This window comes from Apis florea, unplaced genomic scaffold, assembly GCF_048593485.1.
Source record: "Apis florea isolate Af1SG1 unplaced genomic scaffold, ASM4859348v1 contig_2897_pilon, whole genome shotgun sequence".
Lineage (NCBI taxonomy): Eukaryota > Metazoa > Arthropoda > Insecta > Hymenoptera > Apidae > Apis > Apis florea.
In genome coordinates, this window is record NW_028256665.1 from 1,301,924 (window position 1) to 1,322,822 (window position 20,899).

General features: G+C 45.4%; 1 protein-coding gene and 1 long non-coding RNA gene across 4 annotated transcripts in view; one reads left to right on the forward strand and one right to left on the reverse strand.

Annotated features, from left to right (window-relative positions):
- The window catches only part of LOC100869960 (agrin), a 314,930-nt gene that overhangs the window by 273,502 nt on the left and 20,529 nt on the right, over positions 1 to 20,899 (reverse strand). The window lies entirely within an intron of this gene.
- LOC116415046 (uncharacterized) lies at positions 14,459 to 20,837 on the forward strand. Of its 2 annotated transcripts, none has more exons than XR_015291858.1 (5): positions 14,459 to 14,676; positions 14,785 to 15,101; positions 15,177 to 15,386; positions 15,749 to 16,015; positions 18,624 to 20,837. It is a non-coding gene; the product is annotated as an uncharacterized LOC116415046 (long non-coding RNA). The 2 variants fall into 2 exon arrangements; XR_015291857.1 differs by having other exon boundaries at positions 15,749 to 15,933.

Sequence of the window (20,899 nt, forward strand, 5' to 3'; positions counted from 1 at the left end):
CCGCCGCTGACTTATGAAACTTTCAAACGCTCCGCTTCGAAACCGGATGTTCTCTTCTTTAATCTCAGAACCTTAGTGTACGTACCTTAGTGTATACCTTTCCCATTCCTCGACACCGTTATCGAACCACCATCAAAAGCCCCGGGTGACCGACCGATGACACGTGCTCCTTTCTCGTAAATCGTGGAGAAAAGCGAAATCTCTCCTCCCCTCGAGTGACGAAACGAAGACGACGAATTTTCGAATTCGTGGAGAAAGGGAGGGACGAGACGAGACCTCGAGGCTCTCGTTACAAGGCCGAGGCCTGAAAGTAGAAGTGTCTCGTCTTCGAACGTCGTAGAAGGCGTTGGAGGAGGGTGGTTTCAGTCGCGTTTCCGAATCTCGGCGGGGTTAATAGTCGAATAGTGCCTGCAGGGATTCTCGAGCGCCGCCATCTCTCCTTCCCCCCCCCCATTATTGTTCGCCTCTGAATCTCGGCCCCATCCCCCTCCCCTAGCTCCTCGCAGGGAAACGCAATCTCACCGCTTCCGCGCCTGCGAGCGGGTCGGCTTCGCTTCCGAGACCGGCGGCTGTCTTGCCGCGATAATATGTTAATCAGCCAGCCTGCGATGTTAATTAATGGCCGTAGGCGAAAGTAGTCGATCTCGAGACGGACACGAAGATCGAAGATGAATCTTGGATGGACCGGTTTATCCTCCGTGGAGGAGGGGATAAGCGTGTTTATTAATAAACGCGAAATAATAAATTAATAGGATCGATTCGATTGCCGATTAACCGAGCATTCCAACGGCTCGCAACAATCGAGTAATGGTAATTATGCGAGTCGTGGCCTCGTTATCGCGCGGACGTCAAATACGATACGGCGAGATTTCGAGATTCGTTTCTGCGTTTAAACAGGACGCGTTAATATTTCAGGATCGGCCGATAAATCAACCAACCCCCTCTCCTTATCGCGATTTTCAACCGTAATTATCATCGAGATGATCCCCCAATTGGAATTCGATAGGATCGCCGAATTACTATCGACGGGTTTCGAGACAGTTTCATTCTTTGTTAACGAAAGCCAGTCGTTAAGCCAGGCTCGTGGAGAACTTAATCGGACGATATCAGAAAATTTAACGAAGAGAAATTAGTCGAGACGGTGATTGCCCCTCTTTCCTTCTCCTCCTTCTCGGTTTTAATCGTTCTCCCCCAAGAAGGATGCGACGATTTGTGACGAGGAATAACGCGAATTTTACATTTATCCTCGATGGTAAAGGTAAATAAGTTTTTCGTCGAAGCGGGTGGTTGAGGGGAAGGAAGTTTCCAAGTGTCGAAGCGTTCATCGATAATCGAACCGACCCGTTTTGGCTTCGAGCGCGGCAACGTAACCCGGCTGTTTAAACAAAACTGCTCCCCTCCTCCCGTTCCGTTATCCGTTTCGAGACGGGGAATCTTCGCGGCGAACTCAACTACCCGCAAAGTCAAATTTCCCTTGCTAAGTCGATCGGGCAAATCTATTCGAAACGGCACAAACCGACTACCGCTATCAAAGTGCACAGAGTTCGTGTGCGACTTGGTGTTTTCGCGCCTATCTCCTCCTCGTCCGTGTTCACTTCTTGTCTGTGGATAGAGGCGTTTGATCGTATTTTACAATCGCCCCGTTTTGTAACGCGGTTGCTGCTTCGTTTTCGAGAGATTCGCTTCGATTCGATTTCGAGAATTCGATTCAAATTTCTTACGACGCTCGCCTCTCTAAATATCGGGCCTCTTCGATCGAACAGAGTCACGTTCTTTCGTTCGAGTTTGTATACACGCGCGACGAACGAATTTAATTACAGAGTAAACGTGGAGCGAGCGTCCTTGTCGCGTCGATCCGGCTCAGTTCGCGACGTAAACTCGCGCTCGACGTTTCGTTCTATCCTCGTTCCGTGGGAAAATTTTAAGCGGGGGAAAGAGAATCTCTTTATACGCTCGTGTTCTCGCCGCGAAATTGCGTTGTCACTCCGCATCCTCCCCTCCTTCTCCCCTCCCTTCGAGCCCCCCCCTCGAGCGAAAAAACGTGGCGAGCAAAAACGACGAAGAGGATACGCGAAGAAGAGGTCGCGCAAAATAAGAGCGACAACTTTGACAAGATTTTTAAACAGTCTCGCGTCTTGATACATATTATCCGCCATAATATATATATATATATATCGTTAAACGAGAGAGAATTATGGAGAAGGTGGGTGAGAGAAGCGTATCTTTATAAAGTGGTTTGGAACACGGGTAGATATATTTTGGAAAATTTTTTTCTCGGAAAGGAAAGGAAAGTTTTGGAGAGGAGGGAAGAAAGGAAGGAAACACGATTACGACGATTTCTTCTAATCCGTGGAAGAAGGCGAGGAGACGTGGCTCGCGCTAAATCAAGTTTCGTTAAACGACGAATAAATCGAGCTCTTTTTTTTTTTTCACGGAGTCACGGCACGCTGTTTAAAAATGTAAATGCTTAAAGCTTGGAGCGCGCGACCTGTGTACGTGTACACGATTCTATCCGGGTTTATGCGCGCGGGGTTACTTAATCCATACGGAATTCCAGCCCCGACTATCCTCGCCCTGCATGCCAAGTAACTTGCCCACTTTGCGCTTTTCCACCCCTTTTCTTCCCCTCTCCTCTTTTTTAAAAAATTCCGACCGGAGGGGAAAATAAAATCGGGCAAAAAATGATGGAACGAAGCGTTTCATTTTTTTTAATTCGGAAGGGGAAAAAACGAGACGAATTAAAGATACGAATCAAGTATCGAAAGTAAAGTCTCTCGACTCGTAATTTTTCGAACTACGTTTCGACGACGTGACGAGTTGAAACGGTTTCGACGACAACTATTACCAGGTTCGATCCGGTCCACGTGGCGAATTATACGCGAAACAGCGGGTCGTTGAACACCCGTAGCCGTGAAAGCCGTCATTCGCAAACCCTTGCTCACAATGCCGTGTCACGATGCTACGGGATATTGCGATTCTATGGGACGTCATGGAATTTCAAGATGGCCGTCACGGGCACACCGGTGGGCCGAGGGCAAAAGGAATTCAATTTCGCTCGCTGATCGCCTTTTACGTCCGTGCCCCTACTCCCCCCTCCGAGATATCGATTCGAGAACACGTCGATATCGTGGTAAAAGACGCGATGCTCGTCACGTGTACGTTTCGAGCGAGAGAAGAAGGAGAGCCGTGTCGCGAATCAATTAATATTCCAGCAACGGGACGATCTTTGATCGCCTTCCGCCCGAATAATCCGCGCAATTTCGCTCGAGACGCGGGAATCTTACTGTTCAATCAATATTTGACCAATTAATTAGCGGTCGGTTTACCGAACGTTGCGTTCAAAGAGAACGTTGCGCGAAAGAGCTCGAGCCGAGAGTTCGAAACGAGGCGGGATGTTTGCTCCATAACTTCGGATAACGATCGTTCCGAATTATCCGTTCGATCCGCGGTCGATGGAGGAAGAGGTCTCGAGAGCGAAGATTCGTCGTTTCCATCCCGAGCGCTCAATTTCGCGCGCGATATTCCGACTAAATAACCTTCATTTACCTCGATTCGATCAAAGCTTCCACCCGTTTAAAGCTTCCATTGTGATCGAATTAGTCGCGTGCATCGACGCGAAATTCGAGAGCGAAGTGAGTGGAAAAGGCGGCTTGCGATCGATCATTTTTCGCCCGGCAACGTTAACGAATTTTCTAATTTCGTTAAACGTTGTTCCGCCCAATTTTCCCGCGATATTGTCAATTAACACCTTTCCATCCCGCCCACTCTCTGTCGCCCCTCGGTTAACCTCGTGGAAGAGGTTAGTAGAGGTTCCATGCGGGAGTGAGCCATCACGGTTCAATATTCACGTATCGATGATGAGGGGAGGATAAGAGGAAGAGAGCAGCGGACACGGTCGAAGCGAGCGTGAAAGGGAGTGGAGGAATTGTGTGCGATGCGGTCTCGAGGTGGAGGTTTACCTGGTCGCGCCACTGTGCAGGCATGCTTTGGCGCGTGTACCATGCTGCAAGCCGATGGACCGATCGGTTCAACTACGGTGGTGAATCGTTTCTCTATGGTGTACGCGCACAGTTGCAGCCGTCACCTCATCTCCGTGTCATCCTATCCACGGTCGTTGCGTACAGGGACAGAGGGGAGGGCAGGTGAGAGGTAAGGTTCCACGGAGGGGAAAAGGCTCGAGGGGGAGAGACGCAATACGGGCTTGTTCTCCTCCGCTTTTGCAATTAACCTTTGACGCGAATACCTTCCAGGGACGAATGCGACCAACCTTGAAAATCGCTTCCTTCCTACCGTTACGAATATTACGAATCCTTTAATTCGATAATCCGATTTTTCCCTCGTCCTTACTTACTTACACCACCTTTCCTCTTTTGGTCGTTGAAACTAGCGAGGAGAATTGTGAATTTCGACGATTTAAAAGGGGAGGGGAATCACTTTCGATATCGCTGCCTCGCCGGATTATACAGTTTTGAATAGAGTTTGGCGGGTGAAAGAGAGCAATGACGCGCGTCGAATACAAGAACGCGTGTACACGGAGGGCAGGGTAGGGAGGAGGATAATGGGAGGAGATTCGTATTGAAATCTGAAACGACTACTGTACCTTCGAATCGATTCCAATGTAATAAAAACGCGAATTCATAGGTGCACTGACCTTTCCTATCCTCCTCGTTCCTCCGCACACAGGGCACATATTCGTACGAAAACGTAATTTTCTTCCTTTCAATGCACTCCGACAGAGAAGCCGGCTATCCCATTGAAATATTCAACGTCATCCTCGATATTATAATTCCTCGAACGAACGAAGATTGGCGTAATATCTTTGATTCGAGACACGAAAAATGTTTCGAAAGAGAGAGAGAGAGAGAGAGAGAGAGAGAGAGAGAGAGGAAGGGAAACGGAGTGGAAAAAGATAATGGATCGCGCGCGAAAGCGAAGACTAAGCACGCAGGATGATTATTGCATGAATCTACAGTATCCGCACGCCCTCGAGTTTACCTCCTTTCCCTCCCTCCCTCCCTCCCTCCTTCCTTCCTTCCTTCCTTCCTTCCTTCCACCCTCTCGGGATTCCGTCGTAGCTCGAACGAAAGTGGAATTCAAATTGTTATTTTAATATTTATCATCCGGCTCTTAAATCCCTCGAAAGCTCGACCTCCGCCAGTGGGATCAACGATTCACCTCCGCCCATAATCTTCCATGAAAGATGCTAAACGTTCCACTTGCCGCCTCAATATTTCAAATATTATACCATCGCGCACCGAACAACCCGTTCTCGCTAACCTCATCAACGACCCTTGATCCCTAATCCCTTCGCGAAACGTTACTACTACCACCTTCCCTACCCCTTTCCCTAATGAATACTCGATTCGTTCCACCCTATTACACCCTATTAACAACACCGTGTGCCCCATTAACCTCGATCGTTGTTTTTGAGAATCTATCCATCTCCGTAGAGGGCGCGTGGAAAGACGGACGCGTATACGTCTCGTTGGTGGCAGCTCGTTGATTGGGATAGAGCGTTAAACGCGGTGGGGTTGATTTCAATCGAAGGTTATGCCGGTGGCAATAATCGGCAGTTAGCCGAGCGCCAGTCCTCCGATGAGGCTGGGCTCCGCTGATAACAGACTTAGCGGGGGAGTGGGAGGGTTAAAAGCCCCTCCGGTAACGGGCAACTATATTACGAATCCCTGGTCGGCGTCACGGCTACATCGGCTAGAAGAGGGAAGAGGAGGGGCGGGGGCGATGAGAAGAGGCTAGGTGGAACGAGTAACGCGTATCGATGCCGGCTCGGATAATCGATTGATCGCCTTCTTAATTAGCGGCCGGGGTATTTAGAGTGGCCATTCAATTACACAGTTGCGTAATCTGCTTACGCGGCCTCCATCACCGAGCTTTCTCCTCCTCCCTATCTATCCCGTTTCGTGTCACGTGGACCGTGCGTCAACTGCGGCCACTTGCTAGCCGTCGTCGCCACTCCCAGCCTCGATTCGATTCGAATCGAATCGAGAGACCGATCTCCGATTAACATTAAGGGAGGATGACCGGAGCAAAGGAAAGTTTGGAGATTCGTTTTGGTGAAATGGTTTCGCGATTATATAAACGAGTTGAAAATACCGAATATCTCGAATTAATTCTCACCCTCGTGGTTGTCTGGTATTCCTTTCCCATCCCCCGGCCGTGTACGTGGATACCGACTCCGCTCTGTCTCGCCACCTCTTCGCTCCATCCCTCGCTCGCTCCAAGATGTGTCACCGTCGGCTTACGAGATCCTCCCTCGCCCCTCTTTCTCGCGGAACGATTAAATGTTTTTAATTTCGCCAGACGCTTCGCAAACGAACGGGGAGAGGAGCGACGCGTGAAAACGACAAAGGCTACGGTTGCCAACGACGCACGGGTCCGCGACAATTTTCGCCGAGGATTAAGGCTCACAAGAATCAGGGCTAGAGTTTTCAAGACCCTTTCTCTAACTTTATATTATCATTCTTATGCTTTGCGCCCAGAGGAAACTCTTTCGAACCGAACCAACGATTGCGTTCACAACAAGACGAGCGCTAACTAAGAAAATTTTTTAGTTCCTTACTCGACCACCGATGAATCTGCGGGGACGCGGAATTTCTCTTTCGCTTTATTTTCCCGCCCCTCCGTCGAATTCCATTCCCCTCCACCCATCCTCGCCTCCTCTACGTACCTTCCCTTCTCCCCTCGCTAACAGCCGGGTTATTCACCGGCTCCCTTTTGTGAGCAGAGCGGAAGACAAGACAAATACGGAAAACGAGGAGCCCGGGAGGAGCGCGCCACGACGGGATAACGCGATTATATCGAGGAACCTGCCACTAGGAGCCGTGCCATCGAGAAATCGATACCTATCGGCGGCAGAAGCGCGTTTAAATTTGTCGAAATTTGTCATAAGTCGCGACCGAGATATATCGTGGACCGCAATAGCGGATGTGTTCTCTGGAGAGGAAGATTGAAATCGGGGATCCATCAAGGAAAGGAAAGGATGCAACAAAGGAGATAAGTTATAATCCGAGGGATTCGGTTCACATCCGCGTGACGGATAAAGCGGAACGAACGTTTGGTGGGAAACTGTGTAATCAGAGACCGTTCCGTCAAGTTTGTTCCGTGCGCTTGATTACGTAGAATGCGAGGCGGTAACGTTGTTAACCGGCTGTTCTGAATCGGGTAGGTATCGGGTAGGTACGACTTTAATCGAGTCAGATTTATGGAGTAAATATCGCGCGGATGGATTACGGCGAGGAAACCGAATTTTCGTGTCAACTTCGTCAACGAGCGAAACCGGGTCGAATTGGGGATTAATTGCGCCACTTGTGATCGCGAAACTATCGAAACGATCGCGCGGAAGGAACAAACCAACTCTGTCTACGATCCATCCTTTGGTGAAAAAAAGAATCTCTACGATCTCTCTCTGCGATCTTCATCTTTTTAAGAAAAGAATATTCCTTCTTTATCGAAATCACCTAATCGAAAAACCCACGCTTACACCCGCTCTAGCCCATTTTACCTCGTCGAAATTTCATTTGGAAAATCCACCGCGATTATTAGTTAGACAAGTAGTTTCCAACATCTCCGAGAGAAGGGTCTAAAGCGAGGCTTGATTAGGCGCGGCAACTTGTTTCCATCCTGACTCCTTGCGCGAACTTAAACCACATTAAATTGCGCTTAAGTCGAGCACGTGGTGGAAGGTCACAGTTCACGTGGAACAACTGGGAAGGGATGGGGAATCGAGCGAGGTGAACGAGAGAGAGAGAGAGAGAGAGAGACAGAGGAAGGTGGCGTAAAATGTGGGAAACGCAGGCGTACAAATATACGAGGCGCTATTGCTTCAAATGAGAAGAAGAAGAAACTTGGAGGAATTTAATAAGCCGGTCCTCGTGCCGCCCAAGGTCCAAGTGATACCACGGCGAAGACGGAAGGTGAGAGGAAACCTAACCGAATGAACGAACAAGGGAACGAACGCGCGGGAAGATGGGGCGAGATATGGGCCGGTTAATTCTGTTACGAAGTTACGCGACTTTCTGGAACCGTCCTCCCAGGACCTAATTATGCGGCTGCCTCCGAAGAGAACTCGACAAATCTACCTACCTCGTTCAAACGTAAATATTGTATCCCCGACCTGGGGGAGATTTACGCGTATCGCGGCCCTTTTGTAACCGTGCGTGGGTATGCATTCCAACTTTCTCGATCGAAATGTGGAATCGAAGAGGATTGCTGTAAACGATCGATAATGGTTGGAAATTGGATACGTAGGAATTTAATGATCGTCGCGCAGCGTGCTACCCAGCGATGAAGTTTAGAACATTGGAAACGGAAACGGAGGAATGTAGTATTTGACCGTATTAGCCGGATCGGTGTGTTTGTCGCGGGCAAACGAGCGAAACCTGTAATTATGTTTGGCGTCGATTCCTTAAGTACACAGGGCAGGATTCGGATCCTGCGCGTCCGTCAAACGGGCGTTATGTACCCTTCGAGGGTTGGATCGTACAACACATGGACAGCAAGACGAACAAGTGGACGAGTGAAAATTAATCGCGATCACCCGAGCTGATAAACGATTAAACAATCGACAATTTCCCTCATGAATATCGCAACGCTTCGTTCCGAATTAATATCCGTTTCAAATTACTCGTAATGGCGTGCCGCCAAACAAAACGTGAGCGGGCAAATATTGTCGCGAATTATGATGTATTCGAACTCTATATAAAAACAGAAACTAAATTTTCACACCCCCTTGAAACTTGTTACAAAAACGATATTTTCGGAAGTAATTTTAGAGAAAATCCAAGACGAGGAAATATTTAAACACTTATATATAATAATAACCGAGATGAATTAATCGAACGATCGGTAATATTAAATCGTCCAATCCGCTCGAATGCTTAAATTTAGAAATCCCGAACTTCGACCCCTGTGCAAAACTCGAGGGAAAAAGGAAAAGCGCAAAGAAGAAAAGTTCTCGTCTTCGTCACGCGGAATATAAAGCGCAGCTAGCTGGAAAGGTAGGGAGAGGAGCGTGTCGTCGGTAAAGACGGGGGGGAGCGAGTGCACGGTCCGTTGCTCTAATCTAAGGCTAAGTTAGGTCGGGTTAAAGTAGACGAAACCTCGCCGGGTATTAGTCGAACCGGGTCACCCCCTCCCCACACACACCCCTCGAGAACTTTCCTATCTCCTAGACGTTCTCCTCCTCCCCCTACCCCGCTCCTTTTACAACTAACGCGACCGCATCTCGAACGACCTCGAAAAGCTCCGGTTATTTCTCCCGCCGACAATTAAAGATAAACATTTGCACGTTTCCAGCTAACCTCGACCCCGGGTGTCGACAATACGAGAGGGGGATAATTAAGGGGGACTTAAACGCACGATTAAATATGACTGGCATTGGAGAGACTGGGTTAGAGAGAGCCAGCTGCGCGGGGAGGAAGGGGTTCGAAATTAATTTCGCCGTTAAATTTCGTCGCGGGGAGGAGGAAAGATACGATTTAATTCGTCCACCCGAAGATGTTCAATTTGCGTTCGAGGTGACTAACGCCCCGCGCGTGGATATATCACTTTTATCGCAACTATGCGCCGTTTAACTCGATTGCAATATTCGATTGCCAGGAACGAAGGGAGGAATCAAGTTTGGACGTTCGATTCGGGATATGAACGTGGTTGCGGAGAGGTAGGTCGAATGTAGGTCGGTGTAATGAAAGATCCTTATTACAAATGTGTAACGATAAGTGAACGCGGAGAGGGAGGAGAAATGGATTGCCATTAGACGAGGAATTTATTCGATATCCGTCGAAGCCTGTTTTAAAATCCCTTAATGCGAATTCAAAATCACGATTTCGAGAGGGAGGGCGATTCAGCAACCAGGTGAAAACTTGGCCCCTTTGTCAATTTAATCCAAAGTTTCCGCGAAAACATATTTTTCGGCTAATAACTCAACTCCCCGACAACCCTCTCCGCCTACACATTCGTATCCACGGCCTCAGTAAATCAGAGGAAGGTCTTACCGCAACAGTTTCCATTAGTCCCGGAAAAATTCGTAGATGACAAATACGATTGTTTTACCAACTCACCTGAAACAGAAAAGAACAGGACGTTTAACATTTTCATCTCGATGTATCTCAATCATCGCGGTAAACGGAGCGTAATCTAATTAACCGTAATTTGTAACCGCAACCATTCCAGGCAAAGTTTCGTTATAGATCGAGGAAATGGATGTAACTCTTTAAATTTTTTCCTTACTTTCAATTTTTAAGGCAAACGCATCCTTCGTCACTTTCGTTCTATTTCTAGAAACAACCATATAGAAATATCCATCCAGGATCGTTATAACGTTATTCCTTTTTTTCCGTCGAGAGACTTCGAATTCCCGATATTAACGTTTCAAAGTCGGTGAATCTAGCATTTTTCATCTTTGAACGCGCGATAGCGAAAAATATTCCAAATGTAAATTTATTTTCATCGATCCTTGCTATTAACCCGCGCAACATCAAATTGATATTAAGATAAAAAGTGGTTTAAAACTTTATAACGCAAATATAAAAATTCGACAAACTTCCAATATAATAAGGAAACACGTACGAATCATTGTTCGCGTATTTATTTAACGTGCCGATCGTTCAAACTCCACCCAATCATCGTCCACGATCCCCATATTTTCATCATAGGAAGCATAGGAATACGTAGGAGGATTCGATAAACGGGTTCAATTGTCTGGCAGGATGATTTGAAAAATATCGCGCGGAGGCGATATCGTGGAAAAGAAGGTGGTGGAATTGAACGGATACGTCTTACTATTTCGTAGCCAATATCGGTGTCTGGGACAGAACGATACAATGGCATCACGGGCCGATAATGGAACAAACGGAAGCTACAGAAATAGGAAGGGGGAGAAGAAGGGTAAACAGTATCGTCGAGAGGATCGACGCGAATCAATCATATGCAAAACAGCGTGTCGATAAATCTTACCGAGCCAATAAAATCGTATCGATCAGCCAGAGAAGTAAATGCAGCCTCCTTTTTTTCTTTTTTTCTACCTCTTCCTCTTCTTCTTCTACTCACGCGATAGCCGTGAAAGAAACGATGAAAACGACGAGATCGAGTGGATGAAAGTCGAAACGAACGCCAGGCGTGAACAAATTTTTACAACGAGAGCCTCGTCTCTCGAACGGAGGGATCGAGAAAGTAAGGGAGGGATAAACCGAAGATGGAAAAGCTTAAGCTCGAACGTTCTTCTTCTTCTTCCGCGTAAGACAGTTAGCAACCGATGTTGGATCGAAGGGGAAAATATATCGGGAGCGACGAATCGAAAAGGCGACCGCCTCGATTTCCTTTAGTCGGAAAAAGATTTCTCTTGGAGCGAGTCTAACGCGAGGAAATGGTGATCGACGTGTCGAGAAAGGGGGGCTGGTAAAACCGCGTGTGCAAGGATTCCTCGTTTCGAGGAGCAACGAAGATCTCGATGGGAGGGGAAACGAAACGCTGTTGCGCCCCTCTCGAGGTTTCTCCTCGCGATACCTCGTGGTAGAGGCAAGGCAGTGGAGCAGTAACTTTTAATTCGCGTGCCCGACCAATCTGTGTCGTGCGCGCTCCTATTACTCCTGATAAGGTCGAAGCAATTTATTTACCGAGCGTAGGGGATGCCATCACGCGACTTCGTCCTTCTTCGACCGAGGAACGGTGAAAAGAACGAGGCGAACAGGGTGGCGGGGACAAGGGTGGGGGAGGAGAGAGAGAGAAAGAGGTGAAAAGAGGGTGGAAGGGTGGAGGGAGGGTTCACGGAGGAGTTATACGCAACTGGCGAGGGAAAGGAGCATACCGTGGAAGGAAATAAAAAGTTAATGGGTGTATAGCGGTACAGACAATGTTATTTCTGGGATTGGAAGGGAAAACGGTGGGGTTACCTACGTGCACCACGACTGTGGTCGACTTTCCTTTTTTTGCGGTTGTGCACGTGTATCGTGATCAATCGAGACCGAGGAAAATAAGCAGGTTATCCGGTTTAGAGACTTTATATCGTTCCACCTTATAAATCTTATTTCCTATCTTGCGTTTGTTTCGTGAAATACATCGAGAAAGATGGAGGAAGGGGGAGATATCGGTCGGGAGAGCAAGGGATAGATAAGAACGAAGAGAGGGGGGATAGAAGCGTGATGAAACTCGATAAAATTCGACGCGAGAGGTTGGTTTGCAGTAACCGTGAACGTGAGTACACGATTCACGATCGATTCTCGTATTTGGTACAGCTCGATAATTGAAATTTATGAGGGGCGCGAGAAATTACGAGGAACGAATGGTTCTCGTATCGGAGTTTCCACGATGCCCGATGTCCCGATGAATTGTCACGCGTGTCCGATAAAAGATCCTTGCAAACAACAGCGCTACGAGAAACGCGATTCCTTTTTTTTCTATCGTTAGACACTTGAACCGTGGATTTCGTCGTGTTTAAAGAATGATACGATGTCGACACAACGAAAGGCGTGTCGTTGAATCAGCGTTGAATAAACGGTATGCGATAGATTCGTATAGTATCGATGTTTCTACGGTATCCGAATGTTGTGTACACGGGAGAAATACCATGAAATAGGCAATAAAAAAAGAGGAAAATACGTAAACTAGAAAAAGCTGTTATATTTACATTTAAAACTGTAATATGTATTCACATACGTGACTGCAATACGATAAAAAATTAGCAACGAATAAACCATGTCCAACTTGTTTCGCCATATAAATATTTCGCAAAAAATGAAAATTCACGTATTGCGATTATAAATATACGATATTTGGGGAGAGAGGGGGGGGGGGGGAATTGAAATTTCGTTACAGACGAAATAATACTTTTTTAAAAAAGTATCATTAAAAAAAAAAAAAAAAAAAAATTCTATACAATTAATCATGATCGAGTTATTCGTTTCGAGCGTCAACCTTGTCTGGAATCAGCTACGAGGAAAAGAAGAAGGGAAAGGGTAGAAAAATTGTCTGACAATGAGCGAGAGGGTGGTGTACGAGACCAGAAAGGGTTTCTGGGCGTCGTGATCGATGATCCAACGCAAGACATTGGACCTCTTTTCCTCGCAAGATACTTGATTCCGCCAGAAATTTTATTCCTCGTCGGTGGTGTAAGCCACGCTGCTCCACCGAAGAATATTGCCTTCTCTTTGAATAGGATATGCCATAAAAGCTTGATGGATTAAGGTTGACGCGTTCAGATTAAACATCTTCTTTCCGTCTCGGAGCCCACGCACAATAATATGGAAATTGTGAAACGTTGTGATTTAGCGAGAAAAAAATTGCATTATAATTGGAATTTGGACGGCTGAATCATCTTTTTATTAAAAGATGATAAAGAATAACGAGAGATATCATCGTATTTTCGATTATAATTCATTCGTGGATAGAAGATTCTGGTAGGATGGGGAAAGATAGAACTTTAAAGAAGAAATATATATGTATATAAAGTGATTTCGCTAGTTCGTTAAAATTTCACTACGTGATATTAGAATTGCTAAAACTTTGCTGAAAGTTATTCGAAATTTGAAATACATATATATATATATATACAATGCGTATATAAATTAATCCTTTTGTATCATCTTTAACGATATCGTGATAAAATCGTACCGTTAAGACAAACAAATATTAATGATTCTAAAAAAATAATTTTAAAAGTTAATTATACTTTATAATGTAAATAAATAAAAATACGAACGTGAATATAACCGACTGAAACTCTCTACGTGAATAATACGCATAAACGTGGAACATTGGTTTAATAAAAACCTTTATATAATAAAAATAACAGAGATGCGAACGTGAATAAACTAATTGAAACAGTTCGTATACGAAACAGACATAAACATAGAGTATTCGTTCAATGAAACATTTCCATCGAAATTCACTCAATTCGATTAAAATATTGATAAATATCAAGGTAAATTTAATTTATCGAAAAAAATAGCAAAAAATTAAACGTCTTAACCTTACCTAATTCTCGAAACGTCGAAATATCCTAATCCATCCATAGTGTCTCGATCCATCGGCCAAATCACAAATAAACACTTAACACGTTTAAAAATATACATGCACTATTATTTTTTCGATAAATTATTAGCAAAAAAAAGGATTATTCGCAATGAAATTTCACTATACAATGACACGATTACAATTCGTACACGACGCGACACGATGACGCGATACGTTTTAAACGACAAACGTGTTATACGATCGAAACACAAGTTGTCTTACTTAAATATCGTCACTTATTTACGCGTTTTAAAGTTATATCACACTTTAACTACGAATTGACACGCGATGTTCTTTTATTTGAAAGGATTCGAAAGACAACAACGAAAGACAAACGTTAATGCGTCACAAATTCCGAAGTACTATTGAAGTTTCGATTATCGAAATTAAATCGCGTCACGTGATACTGGTCACGTGACGCGCAACTATCGATAACATCGATAGTATCGACTCGTTGATGCATGTTCATCCAAAACACGTCATCGTGCATAATATATACGCGTTTGTTGTTAAAAAATATTTTAAATTAAATCGAATAAGTGAGAATAAAATAAAAGAATAACCATTTAATCTATTTTATCTTTTCTTACATTTTTTTTTTTAGTGGTAATCATTATATATAACTCGTTATTTAACAGGAATGAAGTTGAGGTTAGAAGATGTGTATTGTTTTAAAAAGTGTATTGTTTTTAAAATAAGAGTGTATTGTTTTTATAAATTTGTTTTCTTAAATTTTCTGAAATAAATTATTTTTTAAAGTTTCGCAAGGATAGAAAACAGAATAAAAATCATGTGAGATTCTCGTTATCCCATTGGTGGCAAAGAGGCCAACTGCATTACCGCCTGAAGACCGCTACGTTACGGACAGTGGATACTTATGAAAGTACACGAAGAGAAACTCGTGTCTTGCGAGAAACTCGATTCCAAATTCAACATCCGTGGATAATCAAGTTCTCCATTTCGATAATAACGAATCAACGAGTCGCTTCCCAACCGATAATACTTCAATTATTTCAGATGAAAAACTCTCGTCAAGATTCGTAAAAATTATACGAGAAATAAATGAACATCGAACGGCAATGTAATTCATTTATTAAGTGGTTTTCAGAAACCAGTATGGTCAGATTTACTTGTGAAAAACGTTTATCCAGGTTACGACCAGATCTGCAACTTCAAATTTACGGTTGCCGTTGTGGGCGACATAATTAAAGGATAATAAACTTCAGCCAGTAATACTGTTACATTCCGTGGAATAACGGTTCGCAATTTTATTTGATGGAATGGAGTGAAGACACGTGAGCGTGATTCATTAAATACATTAGATTTAATGACTATCGACAATCATCGAAAGAAAATAGATTGTAAGTATAAAAAAACTTAGAAAACGATGCATAAAATTATGATTTTAAAAAATAAAATTTTATTTACATTTTATTAAAACTGTCAACCGTGAAAAATCGTATTCAATCTGTTCTTCGATACGTGTCTGTATCCAAACGGGACCAATAGTCGTAAATTTAACATTGGAAAAACGATCTTATAACGATACTAATGAAAGCTTCTACACGTAATGTTTCGCGTATTTCACCGAACGGAATCTAAATCGAAAATTATATCGTTCTTTATATCGAATCCATAAGCCTTATATTTTACGACCGATCTCCCCGTAAATTTGCCGCAAAACCACGAACAAATCCAGCGTACATTTTATTACCATTTTCAGCGTCAACCGTTCGATAACGAAGACGATATCGTGGGACCATCCTTTACGCCGCCTCGGACGTTTTGTTTCCACGGATAAAGGGAAGAAAAGGGGGCGAAAGAAGAAGAATAAGAAGGAGAAAGGAAAAAGAGGTAGCGAAAGAGGAGAAGGAAAGGACGAAAATTGCGCCAAAAGTGGCCGATAATGTAATTCCGATTCTAACTTTTATCCTTGGGCTTATTTTACAACAATCCTCCTTTCGAGCACCGGCAAGCATCCTCGGCCAAGGTCGGTCTCCTATAAACCTGATACGCTTATTTACGGCGGCTAAAATAGTAAATTATCGAATCGACTGCGCGTTGACGATCCCAAAACTCTTTCAAGGGAACATTTATTAGGCGCGAAACGACGGTGCCTCGGAAATTAATGGTGGATCCGCTACGGGAAGGTATCTCGGATATAAAATATTTCGGACGGTGGGGGCCCATCGTTAACGCGCCACTACCTAGAACTGGCACTATCTCGTTAGCGACTCGATCGTTAAGATCTCCGGGACATCGCGTGATCTTTCCACTCGCGTTTAACTTTTACCCAATTAGGTAATCGATGCTGTATATACGCCCCGCCGTATCCGATATCGATCTAACCGTGTGTGATTCTAGAAGTAGAGAAATGTCGGGCCGATCGATTTCGACGCCTGATTCACGCGCGCTGGTGCAATACTTTAAACCGGCCACCGATGAAAATCCGATATTTAAAAATAAAATAATTAAACTCGAAGACAAACTGCGCGACACGCGTGAATTATGGCGCGTATTTCGTGTCTTAGGATTTATAAGGGATCGTTAAATATGCGCGATTTCGAATCGATAAATCTACAACCGCGACCTTTACGCGAAAGATCTTATAGCCACGCGTAGTAGTTTCTCGCTCTGATCAATATTCAAAACGAAAAAAACTTACCTACGTCTAAATCACTCTGTTATTGGCACAGTTAACTACTTTATATTTCTCCTTATACAACTACCACATCGATAGCCAAGGTATAAAGCAACAAGTACGAAATCCTCCGCGCGTGTTATCGCACGCGATAACGAAATATATCTCGACTATTGTTAAAGTTCTTCTAGGACGAAGTTCGCATCGATTCATCGATGAAAATCGTTTAAAAAAAATCTATTCCCACGATTTGTTAAACGTTGTGGAACGTCATAATCCTCGGTGCGCATGCACATCGGATTGGCTGCCGCGCGTGTGCAGATCCCACGTCGATCCCCGGCGCCGATCGAGCAGTAACGATCCGTACAATACCGGAGCCCTTATTTATAGGGTAGTAAAAATTTAAATAAATTTCTTCCCCTCCCCTTCTTATGCTCGGCGTGGCAAGGTTCTATCGGCGCTCGGTTTGGCACCGCGAACGATTATTTATTCACTTAATACGGGCCGAGCTGTTTCTCGGCCGCATCGCCGAGGACCGTCATTATTCGATTTTCGGCGAAGTTTTACCGTCGCCCGTTGACTCGCCTCGCGTAGACGTGCACCGTCCAGTAGTAAATTTTCACCCTTCCCACCCCGAGCTGTAAATTTACCTTCGCCTTTCAATAGGACCACGCCAAACTGGAAGGAGCGAGCTACAAATTCTTCCCTCTCTCTCTCTCTCTCTCTCCTTTCCCCCGATTTTTGTCTTTCGTCTTCGAGAGAAAACCACCTTTCTCTTTCCCCCCCGTTCTTTCTCGCCTCTTGGTTCACCGGCGTCGCTCCATCTCTTCTTTTCCCCTCTCGTTTTATTTCAGTTTTCGCCGCGATGGCGATTGCTCCGATGACGATCTCGCGAGGAGCAACCGGTAGTTGGTTGGACATGGGTGATGGCGACACTGGCGACGAGGTGGTGGTGGTGGTCTTCTCCCGGTGGAGAAAGAAAACGGAGGATGGAAGGAGAGAATTCTCGGCAAGGCTGCGAATTCGAACGGTTGGGCGTGGACGATATTTATGCCCGCTTCTTCTTACCACCTCCGTTTATCACCTCCTTTTCTCGCTCTTCCTCTCTCCCTTCTCACGCGAGATTTTCTTCTCCGCACTGCTTGCGCTCCTCTTCGCGTACAAATCCGGCGAACGCATCGCCAAATTTGGCTCGAGGCTGCTCGTCCAACCTCCACCACCACACCTCCATCTTCAGCCGAGAATTGGATCAATCCGAGACCAAGTTACGGAATGACTTTATCGATCAAATCTCCTACATGAATCCTTCGAAATATCTCGCGTGAAGACGATATGAAAATTTCCAAAGGCTTGTTTCACTGTCTCTAAAACCCTATCTATCGCGATAGAAATCCTATCCTATCCTAGCAGCGGAGTAGCAACAAGTGGTAGGGGTTCGGAGGAAGGAAAGGGACGAGGGCGATAAATTTGTAGAAACCAATTTAAGATCGCGGTACACGTGGCGTGAACCCGTTTTATCTCTCGAGGGGGACGCACACATATCAACTTTTTATCTGTGAGCCGGAGACAATTCGACCACGCGTCCTTATGAACGCGACGTAAGTGTCAGCCCGCGGCAACCCACATTTTCGACCGCCTCCCAAACACGGCAACCCGAAATCCACTCGAATCTTTATACCGGGGAAAACCCCCCTCACTTTTATCTTTCCCGCCCGTTGTCCCGTGAAACGTGGATAACCCGGCCAGATAAGGCGGGCGGTTCACGAAATATTTTGATAAACCCGCGTGTAGCTACAAGGCACGGATGACACGGATCGAGGGTAAGGGTGAGGCGAGGCAAATTTATGGGGCAGATTGTCGAAATTTTTGCCGTCAATACCGATCTAACTTCTGGCGAAATTATGTTATCTCGCGAGAGAGAAGAAACGATACGAGTTGTTTCTTTTTCTTTTTCTAGATAATGACGAGAGGATGTTTCGCGAACAAACATTTTTCCCCGACGGGGATAAAGACACGTTGGCCGAAGAAACGTTGCGTTATCGAGGAGAGGTGAAACTCTCGATAACGAGTTCTCGAAATTAAGCGAACGAGATTTCGGATAGCGGATTCGAATTTAAGTTTCTTCTCCTTCTTCGGCGAAGAGTGAAAAATCATTTAAAGGACCGGTCATTCCTAAAGATTGGCGAAGCGGACGAACCACTGGACGAACTTTGAGCGCGATGTATATGATATATTTCGCCGCAGGCCGCAAACGGAAAGCAATTACGGAACATTAAAAGCGGCAAGGTAGGAGGCGTACGAGCCGCAGAAGATGAGAGACTGCACGAGAGGAGGTTATAACACGCTTTGAAAAATGTCTCGAAATTTCATCTCCCCTTCCAACCATCCGTCCAATTGCCCATTGTCATCGAAACACCGGCCCCGGTGATAATTGCACGCTTTGTAAGCGCTTAGGGAAACGAGATTTCCTCTTTAACCCCGTCTTTAACAATCCTTTTTCAAACGTTGCGTCAACGGATCGTTTCCATTAATCGCTTCGTAAATCGCTGCAATTTTAAAAAAAAACGAACGCGTATAATCCCCAATAATCACGAGAACGGAAAACAACGGAGGAGAATTGTTAGGACGAGTAGTTTACGATACGTATGTAAATATTTGTCGTATATTAAATGGAAACTGCGATTAATTAAACGACTGGAGGCTGGTCGAGAGGGAAGAAAGGGGGGAGGAAGGGATCGCGTCTCGAATTACCGCGGCAAACGCGTTGCGTTGCCCTCGTAAATATGTGACGACACAGGGTGTAACACATGTTGGCCGGCCGGGCCCGCACATGCATTACATCGCCGAAGCGCGTCTTAACTAATCGGAGTTATGGTAGCTGGGCGGTCTGCACCATTTCGCATTTCAATGCATACACCGGTGTGTGATTTGCGAGGGCGAGCCGCGTACACTCGTAGTAGATAGCCTTCCCTCGACCACATACCAACCCGTTCCACTTCTTCCTTTCTCCCTCCCCTCCTTTCGTTCCACGAAGGATACATCGTGGATGTGAATGATCTCGCGCGAAAAATCCATCCCGAAGCAGAAAGAAAAAAAGAATAGAGAGACCGATTTGGACGGATGGTTGGAAGAATGGTTGGTTAATCGTACGCGAGATGTCGGTGAAGTAGTTGGTACCGATTTAAGACAAAATTTGAAACAAGCCGAGATGGGTTCCTTTTAAGGTCAACAGGGACCTTCGTGTTCGCCGTTATGTCAATAGGCTTTCGAAACCTTAAACGAGTATCGCTCGCCAGCTTTTACGAACCGCCTTATATAGAAAGTTACAGGAGTGCGGAGCAACGCGTGTACGAATGCAAAGTTATATTCCCGACGCGTTACACTCGGCTATTGATCATAAACCGGGGACCACCCCACGATCGAATCGATAAATCGCTTTATGAGAAAATCTAGTAGCTAAAGAGATACAAGAGAAGCTTGTGCGTCGGATTGACACAAACTCGTTCCCTCCCATTTCTTATTAATGTTTCGATGATTCCGATAAAAGAAGACGCGTCTATCAAGAACAATTCGAATCACGTTCGAAGGCGGGACGCATCATCGACAATATATCGCGAGGATATTTTACGATCCCTCTCGATACAACGGAACCCAAGAGACAAAGAGAGAGATAGGGAACGTTTCGATCTACCGCATCGAAGCGTGGAGCGCGTTAATGGCGGGCGCGAGGAAGACATTCGTTGGAACGGTGGCACGTAGGAGGACAGTGGCTCGGTCACAAATATCCCGGTGTCCGTTTCCGCGCTTCGAGGTGAGCCGATCGTAATTCCTTCTCGCGCACTCCGAAAGAAGGTCGTAATTTTTTCCACAGCAACCCACCTCTCGATCAAATTCCGTCCTCCCATCTCACGCATTTGTATCGCGCCGCGGGACGCACCCGAATTCCCGCCCCTTCCACGACCTTTCTCCTTCATAGGAAACTGCACCCGCGCAATAACTCCTCTCCCGAATATAATATCGAAATTCCTTTCGAGCGATTACCACATCGCGGTGGATACCAGACGTAAAAATTACGTATACACAATGCGCGATAAAACAATCGTGTCGCTTTGATTGTAAATGTTGATGATCCAGTGGTGATAATATACTCGTTCCCAATTTCGTTTTATTACTCCCGCTATCTGCCTGTATTCCACGCGCCGTTAATTAAGTCGTAAAACGCGCGTAACGCGC